The 24187-nt window shown below is 40.4% G+C and overlaps 1 pseudogene; it reads left to right on the top strand.

The window, feature by feature from the left end:
• The first annotated feature begins 3257 nt into the window (after window positions 1-3257).
• Window positions 3258-20036, top strand: LOC132494245 (protein lin-28 homolog A-like; annotated as a pseudogene).
• Window positions 20037-24187: the final 4151 nt, after the last annotated feature.

Here is a 24187-nt window from a genome sequence, read left to right as displayed (position 1 = left end):
AGAATACAAAATGGTAGCTTTGCTGGACATTTCTGGTGCATATGAGTGGCATCAACTGGAATGTGAATAATACAGTTCTCCTCAGGGCTTCCTGAACTTGTTGAGAGGAATTTAAGTGTGGCTAGAGTCTTCTCAATTCTGAAGCTGAGGGCCTCCCTGGTGGCGCAAGTGGTTGAGAGTCCGCCTGCCGATGCAGGGGATACGGGTTCGTGCCCCAGTCTGGGAGGATCCCATATGCCGCGGAGCGGCTGGGCCCGTGAGCCATGGCCGCTGAGCCTGCGCGTCCGGAGCCTGCGCGTCCGGAGCCTGCGCGTCCGGAGCCTGTGCTCCACAACGGGGGAGGCCACAACAGTGAGAGGCCCGCATACCGCAAAAAAAAAAAAAAAAAAAAAATTCTGAAGCTGAGCCAGCAAAACAGTAACAATTGCAGATATCATTCTATGAACCTTTAACCAGGTGCTGGGCACTCTTGTTAATGATTTTATATTATTTTATCCTCCATCAATCCTATGATGTAGGCACTATTATTTTACAGTTAAAGAGACCAAGGCAGAGTTCAGTTACTTGTACGAGGCAAAGAACTAGGAAACCAGAAACAAATAGCAGTCAAAGGAAGTTTTAAAATGTAGTTCCTACACCTCTTGCTTAAACCCTCCTGTGGTACCTCATCCATCTTAAGCCAAACTCTTTATCCTGGCTAAGGATCAAAGTAACGTGGCTTCAACCTGTCTCTCTGTTCTGGATATCATTTGCTGAGACACAAATTACCCTAAAATTTAGTGGTTTAAAACAACCACCATTGAATTCTATCTCATGATTTAGTATGTCAGGATTGGGCAAGGCTCAGCCAGATGGTTTTTCTGTCTCATGAGGGATCTATTGGAGTCACTCAGTGGTATTCAGCTGGCAACTAAGCTGATCTGAGATGGTTTCCCTCATTTGTCTGGCACCTTGGCAGGGACAACAGCTGGAAGGTTTGGCCTCATCCTCTTCATGTATTTATTCTCAGGGCCTCTCCAGGTGGTTTCGCCAGCAGGTGGTCAGCCTTCTCACATGTCAGTTTAGAGCCACAGAAGGACTAAGATGGAGGTGTCAGCCATTCTAAAGTCTAAGCTCAGATCTTGCCCAGCATCATTTCTGCCACAGGCTGGGGTTCAACGCAAACATTTGGAGGCCACTTCAGATTCAAGGGGAGGGGAAATATACCCACCTCTCTGTGAGATGTGTCTCAAAGAATAGGTGTTCATCTTTCATCTGCCATACTCTCCAACTTAGCTCATCTTCCTCTCCCTCACTCTCAGTGCTCCAGCCTCATGGGATTTCTTGCTCTTCAAATGGGCCAAGGTTATTCCTCTCTCAGGACTTTGTGTGTCTGTGCCGGGGGTGCTCTTATCCTCAAGGGTCCTTCATGTCATTCAGGTCTCAGCTTAAATGTCACTTCTTCATAGGAGCCTCCTCCTCACCATCTTGCATAGGTCTTCCCTCATTGCCCAGTCAAGCTCCCTGATTTACAGTAAGTCCCCTATATATGCCCCTTCAAGTTGCAAACTTTCAAAGATGCAAAAGTGTGTTTGCATGTCCAGTCATGTTAGTTCACACGTCTGGAATATATTGTCACGTGTGTGCATCATCTACAAGTGGTTGTGCTTTTGTGTATTTTACTGTATAGTACTGTATAGAGTACAGTAGTGCAGTATCTTTATTTCAAGCCCAGGATGTCTGGAAGCAAGCATAGAAGTAGCGGTGATGTAGCTGGTACTGCTAAGAAGTTCCAAACGATAACAATGGCAATAAAAGTGAAAATAATTGAGAGAATGGAGTGAGGTGAAAAGATGGTAGACATCGCTCATTCTCATAACATGAATCATTCAACCATCGGCCTGATTCTAAAGAACAAGGACAAGATCATGGAACATGTGAAGTCTGCTGAGCCAATGATGTTGACAATAATATCAAAGAAACGTGGAAATGTGATGGAGGAAACGGAGAAACTGCCCAGTGTGTGGATTCAGGATCATCATCAGCATCAATCCCGCTCAGTTTAATGCAGATTCAAGAGAAAGCTAAAAGCCTTTATGAAGACTTGAAGAAGAAGCATGGCGAAGAATCAGAGGGCACATATTTTAATGCCAGCCATAGTTGGTTTCATCAATTCAAGGCTAGAGCCAACTTTCACAATGTAAAAGTAAGTGACGAGGCAGCGAGTGCAGATACAGTAGCTGCCCAGGAATTTCCTGAAACACTTCGAGAAATTACTGATGAAGGCATATATTTACCCGAGCAGGTTTTTCATGTGAATGAGACAGGACTGTACTGGAAGAGGATGCCAGACCAAAGTTACATCAGTAAGGAGAAAAAGTTGATGCCAGGCTATAAAGCAGCAAAGGATAGGCTAACTCTGTTGTTTAGTGGCAATGCTTCTAGAGATATGAAGCTGAAGCCTCTCTTAGTTTATCATTCAGAGAACTCAAAAGCCCTTAAAAACATAGCCAAGGGCTATCTTCCTGTTGTGTGGAAGAGTAACCCCAAAGCCTGGGTTACACAGGCCATTTTCCAGGATTGGTTTTTCCACCACTTAATCCTTGAGGTAGAGGAATACTGCTTGGAGAAGGACGTCTCATTCCACATTCTTTTGTTGCTCAACAGTGCTCCAGGCCAGCCCCCATTCATGGATGACTTTCATCCCAAAGTCAAAGTAGTGCATCTGCCAATGAATACTATGTTGCTCGTCCAACCAATGGACCAGGGAGTCAAGAAATATTATTTTACATCATACTTTTCATCAGGCAGTAAAGGCTAGTGACAAACCAGGAACAATCTTGCGATAATTTTGGAAGGACTATAACATCTACAAGGCCATAAAGAACATTGACTGCCTGGTGTGAGGTTATGGCCATCACCACAAATGAGGTTTGGAAGAACTTTGCCCGCAGTTTGTTCACGATTTTCATGGATTTGAGAAGGTGGATGAGGAGTCCAAAGAAGTCTTCACTAACTTAGTGACCCTCAGCAAGAAGCTGGAGATAGATCTGCAAGGGGACGACTTCACTGAACTCCTTGCTGTGCAACACCAGTAGCTTACTGATGAAGACCTGATGGAACTGGAGGCCCAGAGAAAGGATGAAGAGAGACAAAAGGAAGAAGAAGTTACTGAAGAGCCAAAGAGATTCATGACACAGGAAATGGCAAGGGGATTTTCTTTATTTGAGGAGGCACTGTTAGTTTTTGAGGCACAGGACCTGAACATAGAACGGTACATGAAGGTTACAGCAGCTGTTCAGAACTGTTAGTTTTTGAGGCACAGGACCTGAACATAGAACGGTACATGAAGGTTACAGCAGCTGTTCAGAATGCAATCTAGTGTTACTGTGTCATCTATGATGAGAAAAAAAGAGCTACTACCCAGACATCACTGGATCGTTTTTTCAAGAGGTTAGATAGAATCAAATCCAACAGGGAACTAGAACCTGTGCCATCAACGTCAGGAGTGAGTGAAATTACAGCTTGCTCTCCATCTCCAATCATTAACAGTCCTTCAGCTCTACCATCTCCTACCTCCTCTCCCTCCTCCAGTCAGTAACTCTTCTTGCTTGTTCACTCAATGCCAGCCCCTGGATGGCAGCTGTTGTACTGTACTACTGTGTTTTTCAAGGTACTGTACTGTAAGATTAAAAATGTTTTCTTTTGTGTGTGTGTGTTTTTATGTATTATTTGTGTGAAAAGTATTATAAACCTATTACACTACAGTACTATATAGCTGATTGTGTTAGCTGGGTACCTAGACTAACTTTGTTGGACTTAAAAACAAATTGGACTTACGAACACAGTCTTGGAACAGAACTCGTTCGTATGCAGGGGACTTAACTGTATTTTCATGACATTACTGCCATCACTGTGAAATAACCTCTGTTCTCATTTTCTTTTTCTTTTTCTTTTTTTACTGTTTACTCCAATTAGAATGGAAGACCAGGGGAATAGGGGCTTTGTCTATCCTGCTGGCTCACTCATTCTCAGCACTTAAAACCATGCTTGGCACAAAATAAGTCTTTGGTAAATATTTGTCAAATGAAAGTATAAAGCAGAAAATTGAGGGTCAAAACTAAATTTGACTGACTTCAGAGATAAACCAAACTATCCTTGCAACCTTTTGATTTCCAGGAAGATATGGTCAGTTTAGGCCCTAGGGCAAAATATTACGTAAAGAACACAGATCGTGGACACAGTGAAATAGAAATTCACCAGCAAGGAAGCTGCAGCCAGGCCAAACTATACTGAAAATTCAAAGAAAATACGCCATTCCAGCAAAGCCCAAACATTTATTTGTCTGACTTAGTTTTAAGCAATTTTTTTTTTTTTTTTTTTGCGTTACACGGGCCTCTCACTGTTGTGGCTTCTCCCATTGCGGAGCACAGGCTCCGGACGCGCAGGCTCAGTGGCCATGGCTCACGGGCCCAGCCGCTCCGCAGCATGCAGGATCTTCCTAGATTGGGGCACGAACCCATGTCCCCTGCATCGGCAGGCAGACTCTCAACCACTGCGCCACCAGGGAAGCCCTAAGCAATTTTTTTTTTGACCTTTGGAGATGAAAGATCTCCAAGGTATGGTGTTGCCTCAAGGCCTCCTGCAGCCCAGGTCTTGTTTCTGGCTAGACTCCTCCAACACTCTGCTTTGCCAGGGCTATACTACTGAGTTTCACCCCGTCCAATCTGGAATTGGGCCACAGCCATGTTTGTGCCGAGGCTTTAGTGAAACATGGTTTATAAACACTTGTTTCCTCTGAGTCACTGCACAGACTTGTCCCTTCAGTACAAACATTCTGTTTGGTTTTATAACTGGGGAAGGAGGAGGTGGGAGCCAAGGCTAACTGGATCATGTTTGAAAGGAAAGGGGAAGTGAGAAAATTTAAATAGATTTTTCTATATTGGTGAGTTACAAAGGAACACTTATCTGGGTTTCAGAGGCATGCAGAGTTTCATCTTTATTTATTGATTTGCCTTATTAAGAAAAAAATGTTCACAGAGTAAATTTTTCCTCTTAAGCCTCCATGAAAATGCTGGAAACATGGCAAAAGTTTTACAAAAACAATTTAAGAACAATTGATGCACACATAACCTTTTTTTTAAAGTTTATATTAAATGCCCTTTACTATAGAAAAAGGAATTTTGCTTCTGATTTCCAGGCATTGTTGACTATATTATCCTTTAAATAACCACATATTAGCTTTTATCATTATAATTTTTCTGTGATTTATGCAGTTCAGATCAAGAGAATTAATTCTTTATTTTCTGCCGTTTAAAAAAGACATTCTAACTCATAACTTAGTGCCAGGCTTCTCATCTATAGAATTTGGTTTATAATAATAATACTTTCTCATAAATAACTCATAAAGTTATTATGAAACCCAGATATAATTAAATAATGAATATAAAAATATAATGCCTAATTTATTCATTTGGGGGAAATGTTTCCCACTATACCAAGCAATTCTCAGACACAAGCTGGGTGGCCTACAACTCAATTCTGACACTATCTACCAGGAGACAGCATCAGATCCCACAGGTTAGGGGCTCAGTCCTTCAAGACTCTCCCCCCAGCCCCACTTCAGATGCCAATAGCAAGTCCAGGTGGTTACCTGTGCTTCTGACTGACTGACTATAGATCGAAGGTTCCAATGACCCCCCTCCTTGAGTTTGATTAATTTAATAGAGCTGTTCATAAAACTCAGAAAATCATTTTACTTACTAGATCACCAGTTTATTATAAGAGTGTATAACTCAGGAACAGCCAGATGGAAGAAATGCACTGGGCAAGATATGTGGGAAGGGGCACACACTCTCCCTGAATATCCAGTGTTCACCAACCCAGAAGCTCTCCAAAACCCAACCTTTTTAGGTTTTTTATGGGGGCTTCATTACATAGTCATGATTGAATAAATCATCAGCCACTGGCAATTGATTTAAACTTCAGCCCCTCTCCCCTTCTTGGAGGTCAGGGGAGTGGGACTAAAAGTTCCAACCCTCTAATCACACACTTGGCTCCCGTGGTGGCCAGCCTCCACCCCTAGGTTACCTAGGTACTTTCCAAAAGTCACCTCATTAAGTTAAAAAAATCTTAAAGTTGTTTTACCTTTATCACTCTCATCATTTAAGAAATTCCAATGGTTTTAGGATTTCTGCACCAGAAACAGTGACAAAGACCAAATATGTGTTTCTTATTATACATCACAATATTTTAGCCAGTTATGTGCCTGTGGGTTTTTCCAGAAGGCTGCACTATAGCTCCCACCACCACCTCCAGACACCTCCACAAGGCAGGCTGGAAGTACCAGGAATTAACTTTCTCACCCCCACCATTCTGAAAGCAATGAGTGATGGGAATGAGTGCATTAATACCCCCTGCTCCTTCACCTCTCGAGTGGGATAATTCCAAGGCATGTGCTCTATAATTTTCCTGGAGTTTTCTCATGGGAATAAGCTTTATTTGTCCACTTTGGTAGCTGGTGAAATAACACACCTCTTCTTTCCTACCTTCCCTTTTCTTTATCAATTCCTTTTTCCCCTGCTGGTGTTTCACTTGTATTTGCACTTGAATCCTGGTCTTAGGAATTATTTCCAGAGAAAAATCCACACTGAGATAGTTTTCTTTCTTACAAAGTTATGGTTATAATTCCCAGATGAGTCAGCTAGCTTTGTACAAAATAAAATCTCCATTTTATTACCACATCTAACTATCTTATTAATCTTGGTTATTGTTATTGCCTTATAAATATCTAAAAATATAGTAAGAAAATGTATATTTTTTAAAGTTTTTTAATACACACTGCCTCAATTAATTTTCACAACAGCCCTAAGAGATAGAGAAAACAGAGACTGGAAGAGGTTAAATGACTTGCCAGGAGTTACAGGGTCAGTAAGTAAGAAAATTGGATCACCTACCCAATGTATGAGGCCTTCGGGGAAGACTATGGCTAGGTTGGCAAGTGACCAGAGCTCCCTCCAGGCATATCGGTCAATGTAGCACAGTGAATTCTAGAATATAAAACCTGGTTGAGATGGGATGTAGGAGAGTGGGGTAGGAAGCCGCCTAAAATACTCTCTACCTTGGCCTGGATTATTTCAGGAATCTCCATGGAGATGAGTTGATATGTAGATTATAGTAAACAAGAGAGGGGAAGGAAAGAGCTTTGTGAGGACAACAAAGGAATATATGCTGTGGTCCCTGCTCTCAAGGGGCTGGCAATCCTGTTAGGGAGCCAAGCTATGTGCCCGTTAAAGAATCAAGAGCAGTATCAAAGAACTCTATAATTGAAGGACAAAATATAAAACCCGATGGCAAGTGATAAAATGATTAGTTAGAGCTGGAGTAACTGAAGTTGGCTTCATGGAGAAGATAGCCTTTTAGCTCAGTGCCCTTAGGCAAATTATATAATGTCTCTGTAAAGTGAGAAAATTATTTACATCTGAAGTTAGTTAGGAGCATTAAGCGAAATAATTCAAGTAAATATGATTGAGCAGGTTTTACATTACAGATTTGAGATTAGACACTGAGGATACAAAGATTAATTAATTCATTTATTCATTCACTCATTCATTCATTCAGAAAATGTTGACTGAACACCTACTATTAGCCTAGTGAATAAAACAAAGATCCAGCTTATGTTGTACCGAGGGACATAAGCAAAAACCACACTTAACCCAATGTTTATGTATATGTTTACAACACAATTAATCAGTGCTATAAAGAAAAACAGAGCAGAATAAGGGGGCAGAGACTGATGGGAAGGTAGGGGGAGAGTGAGTTCTAAATAGAGTGACTAGGGAAGACCTCTCTGAGAAGGTAACATTTAGCAGAAGTTGGAATGAAGTAAAGGAGAAAGCCAAAAGTGGCTGTCTGGTGGAAGAGCATTCCAGCAGAGTTGTGAGGATTTGTAAAGCCCTGGGGTGGGGGTGTGCCTGGCATGTTCAAGGAAAGGCTAGACTGCACTGTGGTTGAGGCAAAGTGAACAAGGGTGAGTGTGTCAGGAAAAGGGCTCAGACAGGTGGGAAAGGGCCAGAGTGTGTTGGGCCTTGGAGACACTGGAAAGAAGTTCTGAGTGTTGTGGGAAGCCACTAGAGGATTTTGACCAGGGGAGTAATGAGATGTGGATTTATATTTTCAAAGGATCATTCTGACTGTTGCATTGGGACTAGACTAGAGGAAGGCAGATGAGAATGGAAGAAGGAAAAGTTAGGACAGGTTAGGAGAAGAATGATGACTAGGACTGGGAAGTAGTGATAGAGGTGTTGAGAAGTCACTGGATTTGAGATAAAATTTTGAAGATAAAATTAATAGAATTTTCTGATGCATTGGATGTGGGTATGAGAAGACTTCAGAAAAGTCAGAAAGAACTCCCAAGACTTTTGGTCTGAGCAATTGGATGAATATTAGCATCATTCACTATGATTGGTAAGGAAAAGCTTTAAAGGGAAAGGAAGTCAGAAGTTCAGTTTTGTACAGGTTGGGTTTAAGACACCAAGCAGAGATGTCTAGTAGGTGTCTGGATATGTGAGTGTTCAGTGCTGAGGAGAGATCCAGGCTGATGACATAAATTTGGGAGCTATTGGGATACAGAGGGCATTTAAAGCCACGAGCTCATCCTAAAGTTAGTATAGATGGATAAGGGAAGAAATGTAAAAATCAAGCCCCATGGAATGTCACTGTTTAGAATTTGGGAGAAGAGAAGGAAGAGACAAAGGTAAATAAGTCTCACCCTCAAGGAGCTCACCAGTATATAAAGCACCATATCTGGGACATATCAGAGGATCAATATACATTGCTTTTTCTTTCTTTACCCTGTATAGAGTCACTGAACTTTAAGGAGAGGCAGCTAACCATGTGGATTAAAATGACACATCTATTTCTCATGGAGCATATCTGTGCTTTGGAGGAAGGAAGCTTGTGTATCCTGTTAAGAATCACGCTCCCTGTCACCCCGGTAATTGACAGTTATAGAACACTCTTCATGGCCATCTTACTGCAGCCTCTGTTCATTGCAGGGCAGGAGAACAAGATGAAGTGAGGGTGGGAAATAAATTGAAGGTGAAAATGTATGTTCACAGAAAACATTTCATTTTAATTTATGCTTCTTTTTAATGAGCCACAAAAGTATGTAGGAAAAAGGGGGACATATTTTATATTCTTCTTGTGTTTGCTCCATAAGGACATGGGTATTGGAAAATAAAAAGTGAAAGTGGAGGATAAAACAGAGCACTAGTTTTGGAGGCATAAAGACTAGATTTGGCAAGTCTCTTAAGGTCTCTAAACCTCACTTTCCTATTTTTTAAAATGGGGGTAAGAATAATAATATCTTTTGCAAAGAATTTATGAGGTTCAAGGCATGATGTGGTGGTTTTAAAATATGTCCAAAAATTCTTTAACACTCTTCCTTCAAAAGGTAGAATCTAATCCTCCTCCCCTTGAATGTGTGCCAAACTTAGTGAATCACTTCTAATAAATCACATACAATGGAAGTGATGTTATGTGAGTTCTGAGTCTAGATCATAAAAAGGAAGGTTTCTACCTCTTTCTCTCTTATATTTCATGATCTGGGGGAAACCTGCCACCATGTTATGAGGATACTCAAGAAGCCCTATGGAGAAACTCACATGGAGAAAACAGAGGCCTCACACCAATAGCCAACACCAACTTCAACCGTGGAAGTGGTTACTCCAGCCCCATTCAGCCACCATCCTGATTGCAACCTGAGAGACCATGAGCCAGAAATGATCAGTCAAGATGCCTCTGAGTTTCTGACTGACAGAAACTGTGAGAAATAATCAATGTGTTCTAAGTCACTAGGTTTGGGGGTAATTTGTTACACAACAATAGGTAACTAATATACATGATCACATTAGCCAAAATCTTGCTAAAGAATGAAAGGTGATTTTTTCAACAGTGGTTTGAATATATGGGTGGTTAAAGTGAAGTGGAGAAGAAAGAACACTGAACTAGGACTAAAGCAACTTGGATTCTGGTCCCAGTGCAGCCATGAGGTAATTGTGACAAAGGCCTAACTTCATACTTTAGTCTCTACTGTCTTCATCTCTAATAAAAAGAGTACTTTCTGGGAAGCCTCTAGCTCTCTGATTTCTCATTCTCTGAAGGCTAATTTGACTCCTGGGGTTATGATGAGTTGTTTCCTGATCAGAATATCATGTGTACACATGAACACTTTCTGCCCCTGAGGCCTTTCTGGTAATTCTTGTCATGAGGCCAACCAGTCTTATAATCTATGGATGAATTGGCCAAAACCTACCCCCTTCAACCAGCTTACAGATATACTTGAAATTCCACAATTAAGAATTGATTCCTTGGCTTTGTCTCAAATTAAAATGTACATTCCAGCAAGATCCCTTGTATTAATATCCTATTGCTACTATAACAAGTTATCATAAACATAGAGACTTAAGACTACACAACTTTATTACCTTATAGTTCTAGAGATCAAAAGTCCAAAATCAGTCTAGAGGTCAAAAGCCCAAAATCAAGGCATCAACCAAGCTGCGTTTCTTCTGGTGGCTTCAGGGAGAATCCATTTCCTTGTGTTTTGCACATTCCAGAAGATCCCTGCATTCCTTGGCTCCAGGCTCCACGTTACTCCAACTTCTGCTTCTGTCATCATATCTCCTTCTCTGACTCTGACCCATCTGCTTCCCCATTCTAAGGACCCTTGTGATTACAAGGGACACACCCCAATTGGAGAATCCAGTATAATCTCCCCATTTCAAGATCATTTACTTCATGTCTGTAAAGTTTTTTCTTCCATGTAAGATAACATACTCATAGGTTCTGAGAATTAGGAAGTCAACATTTTGGGGGGCCATTATTCAGCTTACTGCTTTCAAATTCTTACTCTGAAGTTATTTATCTGTCACTCTCAATTATACAAGCCCTAGCCAAGAACTTGAAATTAGTCAAAGGAAGCCTTTAAGACACAAAAATATATTCATAAAGTCCATACAATTTAATCATAAGAGAGCTCCCTCAGGCTGTCACTCAATTAAGTTCAATGAATATAGATAAGGCATTTACTATGTATAATATTACTAGACGCTCTAAGGAATACCAAGAACTCTAAAAATTAGTTCTGGCCTTTTAAAAGACTTGCTATCTAAGAAGTATAAGACAAGTGCATAAATAACTGCAATACAAGGCAAAATGTGGTCACACTATCTCATCTATACAATATTCAGTAGAAAAGAGAACATAAGGAAGACTACTATCAGATGAAGATTTTAAGGAAAATGTCAGGGGGATTGAGGGGAAGGAAACAAAGATGACACTAAGTATCCATGCCTAGGTAGCTAAATAAAATGAAGAAGTCACCATCAACTTGATCATGGAAGTCAGAATGGCCACAAGGGTGTAGGGGGCTGGTCTCAGGCATGCGATGGGTACAGTGGTTCAAGAATTATTCTAGAATATCTAGATCAGGATACCCAACAGGTATTTGGAAATAAGATATGCATTTTGGAGCCAAAAGGAGAAGCTAGTATTGGAGATATAAATGAGAAAGTCATTTCTACAGAGATAGAAATTGACAATTTGGAAGTAGGTGAAATAAAAAATAAGAGAATTTAAGAGGACCAAAGAAAGAACTTCTAAAAGACAGGAAGACAGAGAGGAAGAAGCAAAGGAAAGAGAAATAGTCAGAGAAACAGGGAAATCAGAACAATGAATACCACAAAAGCTAAGGAAGAATTTCAAAAGAGAAGAAAGTGAAAGCAGAAACTAACACACAATTGTAAAACAATTATACTCCAACAAAGATGTTAAAAAAAAAAAGGGAGAAAAGAAAGGGTCAGCACTACAGGCAATTGTAAGATACCAATGTGAAGGCAGAGTTGGAAGAGAAGCTCACTTTTAGAGACTATTTCCACCATTCAGAGGCCATAAATGAAATAAACGCAAGGGCATATGTAATAGTAAAATAATTAAGAAATTATGAATTTTGACAATGTGCTACCTGTGCTTTTAATATAATGTATTTAATTATGTGTTTATATAATTTAAGTTTTTAATAATGGTTGTGTTTAACCACAACAGATAATTCCTAAAAAATGTAAATGACTGGCAATTGCAAGACAGAAAGGGCCTGTTGCAGGCTGGCTTAAAAATTCACTAATTAATCCAATAATTCATTCATTCACACTGATTTCATCTCTGCACTTTGCTAGAGCCTGAGTTAGTCATTGAGAAGATAAATAGAAATAAGAGACAACCTTTATACTTGAGAATCTCAGGTTAATGGAGAAGACATACCTGCAAACAGACCCTAGAAATAAGTATAATGAATGCTGTAATAGAAATATGTACAGGTCTGACAAGAGTACAGAAGAGGGAATAATCAGTCCTGCTGCACTAAAAAAAAAAAAAAAAAAAAAAAAAAAAGCCATACTCTTTAGCAGGAATTATAATCTACCTGGTAGTAAAACATGATGAATAGGGCCTCTGGCTATGCAGTCAGGTGGACCTGGGTTCAGATACACTTCTGCTGCTTATCAGTATTCAGTGACTAAGTAATTTTCATCTGTAAAATGTGGCTAATAATACCTATCTCACAGTTTGTTGTGAAGACTGATGGAGATGATGTCTACAAAACATTTAGCAAGTACTCAATACCTAGCTTTCAATACATTACATCAGGTGTTCTTATTTTAGTGGTTCTCCCACTGTGTTCAAATGAAAATGAAGTGCTTGTAGTTTTCTGAGCACAATGTTCTTCTTCAGGGTCTGTGCCTTTGTCTGGTGAATTCCTGCTTATTCTTTAAAATTTAAGGCAAACATCTGGTCTCCTCTGTGAAGTTAGTCATTCTCTCCTTGTGATACCACCACTTAAATACTTCATTGTGGCACCAATCATGGGATAACTTTGAACTGAGGATCCCTTGAGGGCCTGGACCATGTTTTGTTCCTCTTGGTCTCCCTAGTCCCTGACACAAAGTAGACACAAGATAAATGATCAATTAGTGAGCATATTAAATAGGAAAAGATAAAAATTTAAGTGAAGGAAAGATGTAAGATTCTAGAGACTTTAAGTTTTTTAAAAGTTCTTGCCATTTGATCAGTAATTCTAACTCGAGGAGCTAATTAGGAAATAATCCTAATTAGAGAAAATGTACAAATATAAAAAGGGTTTTGCAGTGTTATTTACAATGTCACAAACCATAATAAAGAAGGTAAACATCTAATAATGGAGACATGATTTACATTGAAAATACTTATAACTACTTGACAAAATATTATGCAATAATTAAATATGATGGGTAGAAAAACTATACAATGACAAGGGAACATGCCAACGATATAAACATATGTGGAAAAAGAAGAATGCAAAATTAAAAGTATTATCTAAATGCACACAAACACACATGCCTGTGCACATATACACACAAGAAAAGGATTGAAGAGAAATACATCAAACTGCCCAATGAAGCTTGTGTCCGGGAACATAGGTGTTGAGTGATTTATTTCCTTTATTGGAGAAGAGACCATCTCAAAATTCATCTTCTACATTTCTATAAATAATGTATTACTTTTACAAAACTTTTAAAATCATAATGTACTATTCAACATGGGCCCCTGAATTTCCCTAGGAATATTCAGCAGCCTGGGGGCAGGATCAGAGGAACCTGATGGTTGGGCTTGCTCAGAAGTGAAGCAATTGGGGGATCCTAATTAAAGTATTGTGGGGCTTCCCTGGTGGCGTAGTGGTTAAGAATCCACCTGCCAATGCAAGGCACACGGGTTCGAGCCCTGGTCCGGGATGATCCCACATGCCGCGGAGCAACCAAGCTTATGCGCCACAACTGCTGAGCTGGCACTCTGGAGCCCGCGAGCCACAACTACTGAAGCCTGCGCGCCCAGAGCCCATGCTCTGCAACAAGAGAGGCCACCACAATGAGAAGCCCGCTCATTGCAACGAGTAGTCCCCGCTCACCGCAACTAGAGAAAAGTCCATGCACAGCAATGAAGACTCAACACAGCCAAAAATAAATAAATAAAAATAAAATAAAATAAAAATAAAGTGTTGTGGGCTTGGCTCACAACAAGGTCCAGTCTGGGTATGGAAGCATATTAAAAACCAGAAAAGGGTCATGGTCTGAGAAAATGCTGTCAGAGAGGATATTTTTAAAGCTTTATATCTTGGAAATAGAATCATTCCTAAAGCCAAGCTGAAACAAATGGATAGCTTTGTTTGGTCTTACTTTAAGACACTATTTTAATAAGTTGATTCATAGAAGCAGTTAGTTGAAGGAGAAATAGTAAACCAGGATGGATGGTCAAAATTGCTGGATACTGGTTCTCCAGCAATGAGAAATAGGAGCTGACTCTACAGAGGTGGCAAGCACAAAGACCCAGAAAGAACTGCAAAAACATGGGGACCCTGGGAAGGGGCAAATGATATACACTCATGAAAGATATCCTTGCATTACATTGCGGTATGAATTATAGTATAGCAACTTGTACTTGAAACAATAATTCATATACTACAAACATGAACCTAAAATCTTCCTTTAAAAAATGTCAAAATCAATGGGAAAATGTAAGTGAAAACACTTTGTAGTATGTAAAGTGCTACACATTTGGTCAATTATTATTTTTAATACCCTTAGCATATGAAGATAGTGATCCACATAATGCATTTTAAAATGTATCTATCCAAGACAATTAATTTTTAATTGGCACTTAAAAGTATAATCTTCATTTATCTGGAAATTTTATTTATGTAGAATGCCTCATTTGCTAATACTGCTGAATAAAAAAGACATTATTGTCCCAAAGGGATGATGTCTCATAACTTAGAACAAATGAGTTATTCTGATTCTTTCCAGAGCAAATTTTGAGAGAGAGAGAGAGTGAACATAATAGCTCGAGGCATCTGGGAGAAGGGATGCCACAGATGTGGAAAGAAGGAGCAGAAAGAGGCAGTGAGGTTGTCTAAAATAAACTTTCCTTACTCCTCACTTTTGCTAAGTGTTGGCCAGTGACTGACTGCCAGGCTGCAAGCCAAATTCCAAAAGGACAAGTAAATAAACAGTTAATGCTAGTTATTCTGCAAATTTGCACATGCCTACCCACACGAGCACTAAATTAAACTTTCTCCGACTGAAATCAGGCTTCAGGCAAGTAAGAACTGTTACCTATTCTTTCCTCATTAGGTATCCTTACTGTGACTTTGGCTCTGGGGAACATTTTGGTTATAAAGCAAGCAAATAGTTAATTTGAGCCCTTTTTCTTAAGTCAGATCCCTTCCTGACTACAGCAGCTGTACTTGCTATCCTTGAGGAGAAGCTACAGACAGTAGTGTGGTCAGATTTATACTTGTAGAAAAAAACAAGCGCACGTTCTCTGAAATGTCTCAACTTTGACCAGTTTAAACTGGATTTTATTGCTGCTTGATTTCCAGAGGGCCATGTGCCTGACTGCCCAGGGGAATAGATAGTGTTCAGAATGAATATTGAAATACCGAGTCATTATTTGCTCTGGGGGAGTGCCAGAGCTGCCTGCTGCCTGGGTTTTAGGGGAGCAGAATAAAGGGTTCCTATTTTAAAGACCCAGAGTAAAAGTATTCTCCGTAATCCTTTCCAGCAAGAACAAAACGAAGCCACTGCAAACAGTGATGAATCAAAATAATATGTATGATGAGAAAGAGCATCTTTTTATTTATTTATTTTTTTATTGGAGTATAATTGCTTTACAATGGTGTGTTCGTTTCTGCTTTATAACAAAGTGAATCAGTTACACATATACATATGTTCCCATACCTCTTCCCTCTTGCGTCTCCCTCCCTCCCACCCTCCCTATCCCACCCCTCTAGGTGGTCACAAAGCACCGAGCTGATTTCCCTGTGCTATGCGGCTGCTTCCCGCTAGCTATCGATTTGACGTTTGGTAGTGTATATATGTCCATGCCTCTCCCCAGCTTTGTCACAGCTTACCCTTCCCCCTCCCCATATCCTTAAGTCCATTCTCTAGTAGGTCTGTGTCTTTATTCCTGTCTTACCCCTAGGTTCTTCATGACATTTTTTTTTCTTAAATTCCATATATATGTGTTAGCATACGGTATTTGTCTTTCTCTTTCTGACTTACTTCACTCTGTATGACAGACTCTAGGTCTATCCACAAGAGCATCTTTTTATTGTGACCAAAATGTTGATGATGGGGCCTAGGACCAGTCATTCTAAGTGGATCCCTCACCTCTCCTGGTATGCAGATTAAATTAGTAAAAAATGAGTGTCAAGGGCAGTTTGAAAAGAGGACAGGGAGTACATTATCGGCCTTCCCAACAACCTCCAGCCTCCTGTCTGAGTAGCTTGAGCAGAAGGGTAACTGTAGACGTGTAAAGCACATGCTTGTTTTAAATCTCACAGCATCTGAGCTGGCACCCTCTGAATGATTAATTTATCAGAGGCAGAGGCAGCTAGGCATCTGATCGGAAGAATGGGCTAAGGCTTCCCCAAGCACTTTTCTGAAGGCTGGCAGTTATAAAGGTCATCCTGCTATCGGAGGAAGTAATTTCACGGGCCGGTGGCGATTCTGCCTTGGGTGATGATAGACAAAGTTGCAACCAGTCATGATATTGGGGATCCCCCACTAGGTAGTGATGAAGGAGAGTAATTCTATTGAGTTCTGATTACTTTGGAGGAGTAATGCAAAGAAAACTAATTTTCCCCGTGGAGGTAAAATGTGTACCATTTGAAGTAAATGGCCCTCACCTGAAGTGGATCCCAGGCTCCCATTAGGAAAAATGATCCTGTTTTCCTTTCAGAAGGTAGCATTTCACTTAATTATAAAAGTATATCATAAGACATTTTTAAAAAATAAGGCCCCCTTACCTAACCCCTGCCCTTGAAGACTACAACATGAAGTTATGGGTCCCCATTTGGATGGGACCAGATTGGAATGCTGGGTCAGAGTGCAACATTCACGATGTATAAAAGTTGGGACCTCTGATTTGAGTGAAAGCCAACACTGGAAGTGTCTGTAACCATAGTAACCAAATCAGAAGCACGTATTAATGTTAAGCAAAGACAACTGGCAGTTTGCCTAGGCATCACTTAGAAGCATTAACTCCCTAAGGTGAGCACTGCAAATAAGAAGTCTATAGAATGATGGTTCTGCAACAGGCACCCAGTTCAGCAGCACTCATTTGTTCTCCCTGAGAAAACCACTTCACGGACCTGCCACAGTGCTGGGGGCTGCAACAGGGGCTGCAGATATAGAAGCATCACGTGAGAGCAGGGAGCAGAACCCATTCCTGGACTGATTTCTGAGATTCTGTGCCTCTTTCTTATTGAGTGTATTGCAATTACAGATTTATATTGCCTTTATTGTAATCCAGATGCACAAGTCCACCGAAATGTTGTAATTCCCACTGTAAATAATATCAGGGTAGGCTCAGACCCCTGTAATGACAAGGCATTGCCTTCCCACGGAATATATAGGGTTTCAGGGACCCTACAATGGAAGTTTACAGGTCCCCAATCAGATCAGGACTGTCAGCAAGATGTGAGGAACAGAACACAAGCTTTTAGCTTCAGAAGACCTGAGTTCAAGTCTAAGTTCACTCACTTACTTCCTGCATAACTTTGGGCAGCCTGTTTCAGGCTCAGTTACTCTATCTCTCAAATGGGGATAGTTTCCACCTTAATGAGTTCACAGGATTAAATGAGATACTATATCACAGGGTACTTGTCTTGCCCCATTAGAAATAAGCACTTTTTTCTGTGCCCTCATAGCCCATTTTATTACATTTATATCTCTTACAAGGCACCCTGCAGCTTGACTCTTAATACTTTTACATGTCTAACTCATTAAATTATGAGCTCTTTGAAGGTAGAAATAGTACCTTATATTCATTTCTTGTATCCCTAATCCTGAACCTAGTTCATTTATATGAATTAGCACATTTATATAATTTGTATTATAAGGAGTTCAATAAATACACATTTAACTGAATTTCATTCAATTAAGTTGAGTTGAATTGAACTTGCTATCTTATTTGCCCCTCAACTGCCACTTCCAACTGGGGGTATCTTCACTGAGCAGTAGGCAGTGCTGAGCAGCTTGGGTAAGGGGGAATCGGGAATGGATTCAATCAGAGTTTGGGGTGGGGTTGAAGCCTCACACCATAGTATTTTAGGAGCTGTGTCTGCCATGACCTTCTGTACAGGCTGAGGGAGTAGGGTCAAATCCAAACACTGGAGCCATACTTATGGTGCTGTTACTATTTTTCTTACCTAGCTGAGATGACCCTTTCAATAGTTCCACTTTTCCTAATTTGTTTCTCAACTTCTAGACCCAGGATGTTTTCTCTAAGAAAAACTGTATCCATTGGATAAGAGGTGAAAGATTGGAAATGACTTTGAGGATGATAAGTAAATTTGTATCATCCTCTTAATACTTATTTTTATATTATGAATTTTTTAGAGAAGATATATGCCCTCTGTCTTTCACTGGTGAATCATTGAGATTTTTATATTGGAAAGAGTATTTGTAAACTTCAAAAGACTTTACTGAGTTAAGTTGCTATTCTAAGAATAAAAGTGTAGCATGGGTTCAGTTGCCTCTCTTCCATCACTTTTAACTTAAAGAATTTGTAAACTTGGATTCAGGTCCTGGAGCCAGCTCCTGTGTGCAGCTGTCAGGAATGTCAGAGCTGAGTTCGGGTGTTCTGTGGGGCTATCCTCCCATCCCCAGGATCTCCTCTCCATTGCCTGGGCCACCTATGAATTGGATCTTTGCCTGCCTCATACCAATTATGCTCTCAAGCATAGGACAAATCTAAACCAAGTTCCTTTTGGTGTTTTTAGGGGCTCGATATTCTTGACTTTGCAATCATGTGGTACTTCATTATCTTGTATGAGCATTGCTTTTGTGGCCAGCATCACTTCAGGAAGTTCAGAGCACCCTGGCTAAAAGTGAGTCCTGGAGTGTTTCCAGTTCTTCTAAAAGGGAAGCTGATGCTGTAGTAGTATCTGGCATTCCAAACTTTTCAATGCAAGAAATTCTATCTTTCAAAAACAGGGGTCATAATAACAGCAAACACTTCTATAGTACTTTCTGTGTGCCAAGAACCATTCTAAATTATTTCTGTCATACCTATTAAGTTAATTCGTACTAGGACCCTGTAAGGTAGGTTATTTTTAATAACCCAATACTATACATAATGAGTCTGAGGTACAGAGAAATAAATACCTTGCGCAAGGTTATATAGCTATGCAGTAGTAGTGGCAGCATCCAAACCCAGATAGGAAGGTTCCAGACTCTTACCTACAAGGCTATTCATTGAAAGGGCGTGTAGAAAAGCAAAAGACACAAATTCCAAAATCTCATTATAGCAAGTAATTTCAACTATTTCCCCTCATTAATACTCTTTCTGCCTCCGGACTTCTCTGGGGCCAGCAACCGGCCGGCCAGGGGCCCAGGACCGCGGGCTCAGCCAACTACCATGGGCTCTGGGGTCAAACCAGCAGTTTGCAGGTGGCAGCGCCGAGGCACCTGAGGAGCCGCAGGAGGATGCAGCCAGGGCGCCCGTGGAGCCGCAGCTGATGCACGGAGCCGGCATCTGTAAGTGGTTCAACTTGTGCGTGGGATTCGGCTTCCTGCCCGTGACGGCCCGCGCGGGGGTCGCACTCGACCCCCAGTGGATGTCTTTGTGCACCCGAATAAGCTGCACATGGAGGGCTTCCGGAGCCTGGAGGACGGTGAGGCCGTGGAGTTCACCTTTAAGAAGTCCACCAAGGGCCTGAATGAATCTCTCCGAGTCACCGGTCCTGGTGGGGTGTTCTTTATTGGGATCGAGAGGCGGCCCAAAGGGAAGAACATGCAGAAACACAGATCAAAGGGAGACAGGTGCTACAACCGTGGAGGTCTAGACCATCATGCCAAGGAATGCAAACAGTCACCCAGCCCAAGAAGTGCCACTTCTGCCAGATCATCAACCATATCATAGCCTCGTGTCCACTGAAGGCCCAGCAAGCTCCCAGCTCATAGAGAAGGCCAGTCTACTTTCGGGAACAGAAAGAAGAGATCCACAGTCCTGCCATGCTCCCAGAGGCCCAGAATTGAGCCACAGTGGGTGGGGGCTATCCTTCTGTGATCAGAAAGTTTTGAGGAACAGGCATCAACTGGCAGAGTGGAGAAAGTGGGGACAGGGTGGGTAGAGGCAGCTGGCACTGCCATATATCTCAGGCCAGGGTCCACAGCATCACCCCCTCTTCCCTCTTGGTGGGAAGGGGTGAGGCAAAGGAACTCCAATTATACTCTATCCAAATACACCTGAGGGCTTTGGGGGGTAACCCTCCCTACATGCTTTATCTGAGTCTCCAACCCCAGAATCTCCACCTTTTGAAAGTGACCTGGATAGGGAAGTTGTTTTACTCTTAAAGAAAGATAGGGAATAATATTTCCCATGCTAGAGTGAAAAGATTAAGCATGAGACCAGATTGATGGACCCAACCCACAAGCCACTACCTTCTGTGGGAGGAAATATCTCAGGGGTAAGGCAGGGTTTTCTGCATCTTGTCTCCTCATAACCCGCTCCTGGGATAGAGTGCTGAGAACTGTCCCAAGCAGTGGGTTGTGATGATAGGCAAAAGGGGTGGTTGAGGGAACAGCTGCAGACCTGCTGTTTCTAAGCTCACTCCCACTCCATTCTGTGCCAATACAATTTTATTTATTGGCTCCCTTGGATGACTGTACCTTGGGTCCCACTTTCTCCAGGATGCCAGCTGCACTAGCTGTGTGCGAATGACTTATCTTGTGCATTTTAACTTTTTCTTCATGATATAAATATTCTGGTTTTGTATTTTTGTGTATTTTAATCTAAGGCCCTCATTCCTGCACTGTGTTCTCAGGTATGTGAGCAATCTCAGGGATAAGTCAGAAGCAGCTCCAGGTCTGCACAGCAGGAATACTTTTTGTTGCTGTATCACCAGAGGGAACAACTATTTGGAGCATATAACCTATTGAACTACCTCATTTTTGCCAATTAGAGCTGGATTTTCTTCCATAGTGTCCTCTTTAAACCCCTCCATCTTCAGTATTTCATGGGAGACTAGGTTTTAACTTGGTTGCCCCATGACTGGTCTCCTTCTATTGAAAGACTGGAAATTGGTCTGAACAGGAAAAGGTGGTACAGAGAGGTTAGGAGAGGCTGGGCCAGGTAAAAGGTGCAGAGAGGGGAAGCCAAGATTAGGTAAAGGTCAACTGTATGTGTGATAAAGGATTCCTGTTCCAGACCTCTAGTCCCAGGGCACAGGACTCTCTGTATATACCAGATCCATCCTTCACTGGATTGGGCTAGGCCTACCATGCACAACAGGGTGTATTGTGGCCCAAGCCCATACCATGCAAAGTTTTGTCACCTAAGTGTTTTCTCCTAACATCTTTCTGGTGATGATCAGTAATCAAATGGCAAAAGGAAAAAAATTTTTCCCCTCTCCCTTTCTTCTTTACTCCTTACCATGTTTATTTACTGAATTTGAATTTTTACTAGGAATTGAACTCATAGTGGAATATGATCATAAATAATGTCCACAAACAATTCACAGCCTATAGGGGACAATAGACATATAAGTAGTAGGTAATGTATTAGAGTAGAAATACAATATAAAGAAAATTGTTCTTTGCAGAAGCACTGAAGAAGAATGGTTAATTCTGCCTGGAGTTCCAGGAAGACAGAAAGACAAAGAGAAGAAACAAGGATTTGGGGAAAGTTCAGAAGTAGATATGGATTAACTCCCAATAATTGAAAATCCTTTCAATTTAATAGGTGTTTACACAGAATCTATTATGAAACTAGCATCATGTTATCGGCAAAATGAATATGAAGGATAATATGACAAGGTCCTTACCTCAAGAAGTGTACAATCTTACTGAGGGGATAAAAGCTGTAAAGTCATCCCTCAGTATCTGCAGGATTGGCTCCAGGACTCCCCTCGAATACCAAAATCCACAGATGCTCAAGCCCCTTTTATAAAATGGCATAGTACAATCAGCACTTTATATCTGTGATTTTTGACCCACGGTTGGTTGAATCCAGGGATGTGGAACTCACAGATAGGGAAAACAGATTATATACATAAAATTATCAGAAGTCTATGATAAAGTGCCAAATGCATCATGTAAACAAGAAATGCAATAGAAGATGAGAGAAGGGAGCTCTAAGTATGGAGTTAGGCAGTCACAAAGAATTTCATGGAAATAGGACCTCACTATGTGTGTTCTCTGTACTAATCTTACTATGACTCCATCTTATTTACCTATCTTAATTTTCCCTTCACTGAAACTTTTCCTTTTTTTTTCCATTTTGTTAAATTTATTTTTTTAAACCAATTTAAATCCTTTTTTTTTCTTTTATAAAAGTGTAAGGAAGGAAAAGAGAAAGAGGGAGGGAGGGAAGAAGAAAGGGAAGAAGCAAAGGAAAAGTCTCTCCATTGGCCTTTGAACCTTATGATGCTCTGAGCCACGCAATCCAATAGCATATTGTTATGTAAACACTATAGTAAAGCAAAGTGGATAAGAACCTAAGCTTAAGAGCTTGACTTCAGGGGTTCAACTCTCAGCTCTGCCGCTTATAGGTGTGTCACCTTTGACAAGTTATTTGTGTCTTGAAAAAGTCTTGAAGAGAGAAGTTGGGAACTATTTTCTATATTTAGATTTTGAAAGTTTTTGCTGGAAACTATTTTCTATATTTAGATTTTGAAAGTTTTTGCTTTTCTGTGCCCCTTATTTCATAAACCACATATTGAGGACCAAATTTCCTAATCTATAAAATGGAAATAGTAATAGTACTTTCCTCAATAGGTATATTGAGAGGATTAAGTGAGTTAATCACATTAACAAGCTTAGAGCAGCCTCTACACAAAATTATTATTCATTAGTCATTTGACAGTTGTTTCCTGAATATTCACTATGTTCCAAGAACTGAGCTACATCTTGGGAATATATAAATAAACAACTTACAAACCCTATACTCAAGGATTTCACAATTTATTGGGAGGAACACTAAACAAATAATTTTAATATAGTTTGATATTTGCTAAATTAGCTACATGCACAAGCATATCTTCATATTCTACTTTTACTAATGTAACATAAAATGCATTAACTTTTTACCAGTTAAAACTGAGCTTGCGGTCAACTGAAACTTCTAGATTTTGTCATATGAAGTATTGCTTATTAAAGTCTTTTCCTTCCTGTACTACGCAATCAAAAAGTTTATATACATAATTGTTTTCTGTATTATGTTTTATCTGATTTAAGCCTATTTTTTTTGACTTGTTAGGAATGCTTTAAATCTAAGTGTCATCCTTGCCCTAAGTCTTCCTCCCAGGTTTGTGTTATCTGTAGATTTGATGAGCATGCCTTCCACATCTTCACTAGGTTTCTGGAAGAGGACAGACATGGACGCAGCCCGTTGGCACCATGAAATAATTGCCTTCATGTTAGTACCTAGCTATTAATCACCTTTTTTATATACAACCAACTGTAAATTTTAGCTACTGTGTTATCATTCAGGTTATGTTTTTCCCCATCCCACCCCCTTCCTAGCTCCTAAATTGTGAGCTCCTCCAGGTTAGGAACACAAAACTCTGTGTCCATAGGGCCTAGTATAATTCCTGACATATAATAGATGATCAATAAATAGTTGTTGAATAAATGAATGAAACCATCTATTCTATTTGGTTTGGGTTCAAGTTTTATCCAGGATATTCCTTTGCTAAATTGCAATAACTATTCCAGGCCAAGTTTGTGATCACCCTTTGGAATCTATTAAGTTATGGGTTATTAATAATAATAATTTTAGACATTAACTTAAGAAAGATAGAGTAATGTTCATGGATAACAAAGAGAAAATAGAGCTTAATTTCTGTTTTACTTCTGCCTTTTCAAGGAAAATTATCTCCATGATGAGAAAGATAGAATAAAATGGATGAGGTAGATGCAGAGATTCTAAGAAATCATCTGGCTGCTCCCAATCAGTTCAAGTCCCTCAGCCAGGGATTAAAGCCAGGGAACTGAGAAACCTTGAAAGCAAAATCATTGTGCTCATACCAGTGAGCTTCTAAGAGAAGTAGAGAAGGCGTCTTAAAAGACAAAGTAAGTAAAGGTAAGTAGCATTCTACTTTTCTAAAGGAAAG

The sequence above is a fragment of the Mesoplodon densirostris genome, chromosome 7 (genome assembly GCF_025265405.1).
Source record: "Mesoplodon densirostris isolate mMesDen1 chromosome 7, mMesDen1 primary haplotype, whole genome shotgun sequence".
In the NCBI taxonomy this organism is placed as follows: domain Eukaryota; kingdom Metazoa; phylum Chordata; class Mammalia; order Artiodactyla; family Ziphiidae; genus Mesoplodon; species Mesoplodon densirostris.
Note: the sequence above shows the minus strand (reverse complement) of the source record. Positions and strands in the feature narration are given on the sequence as shown.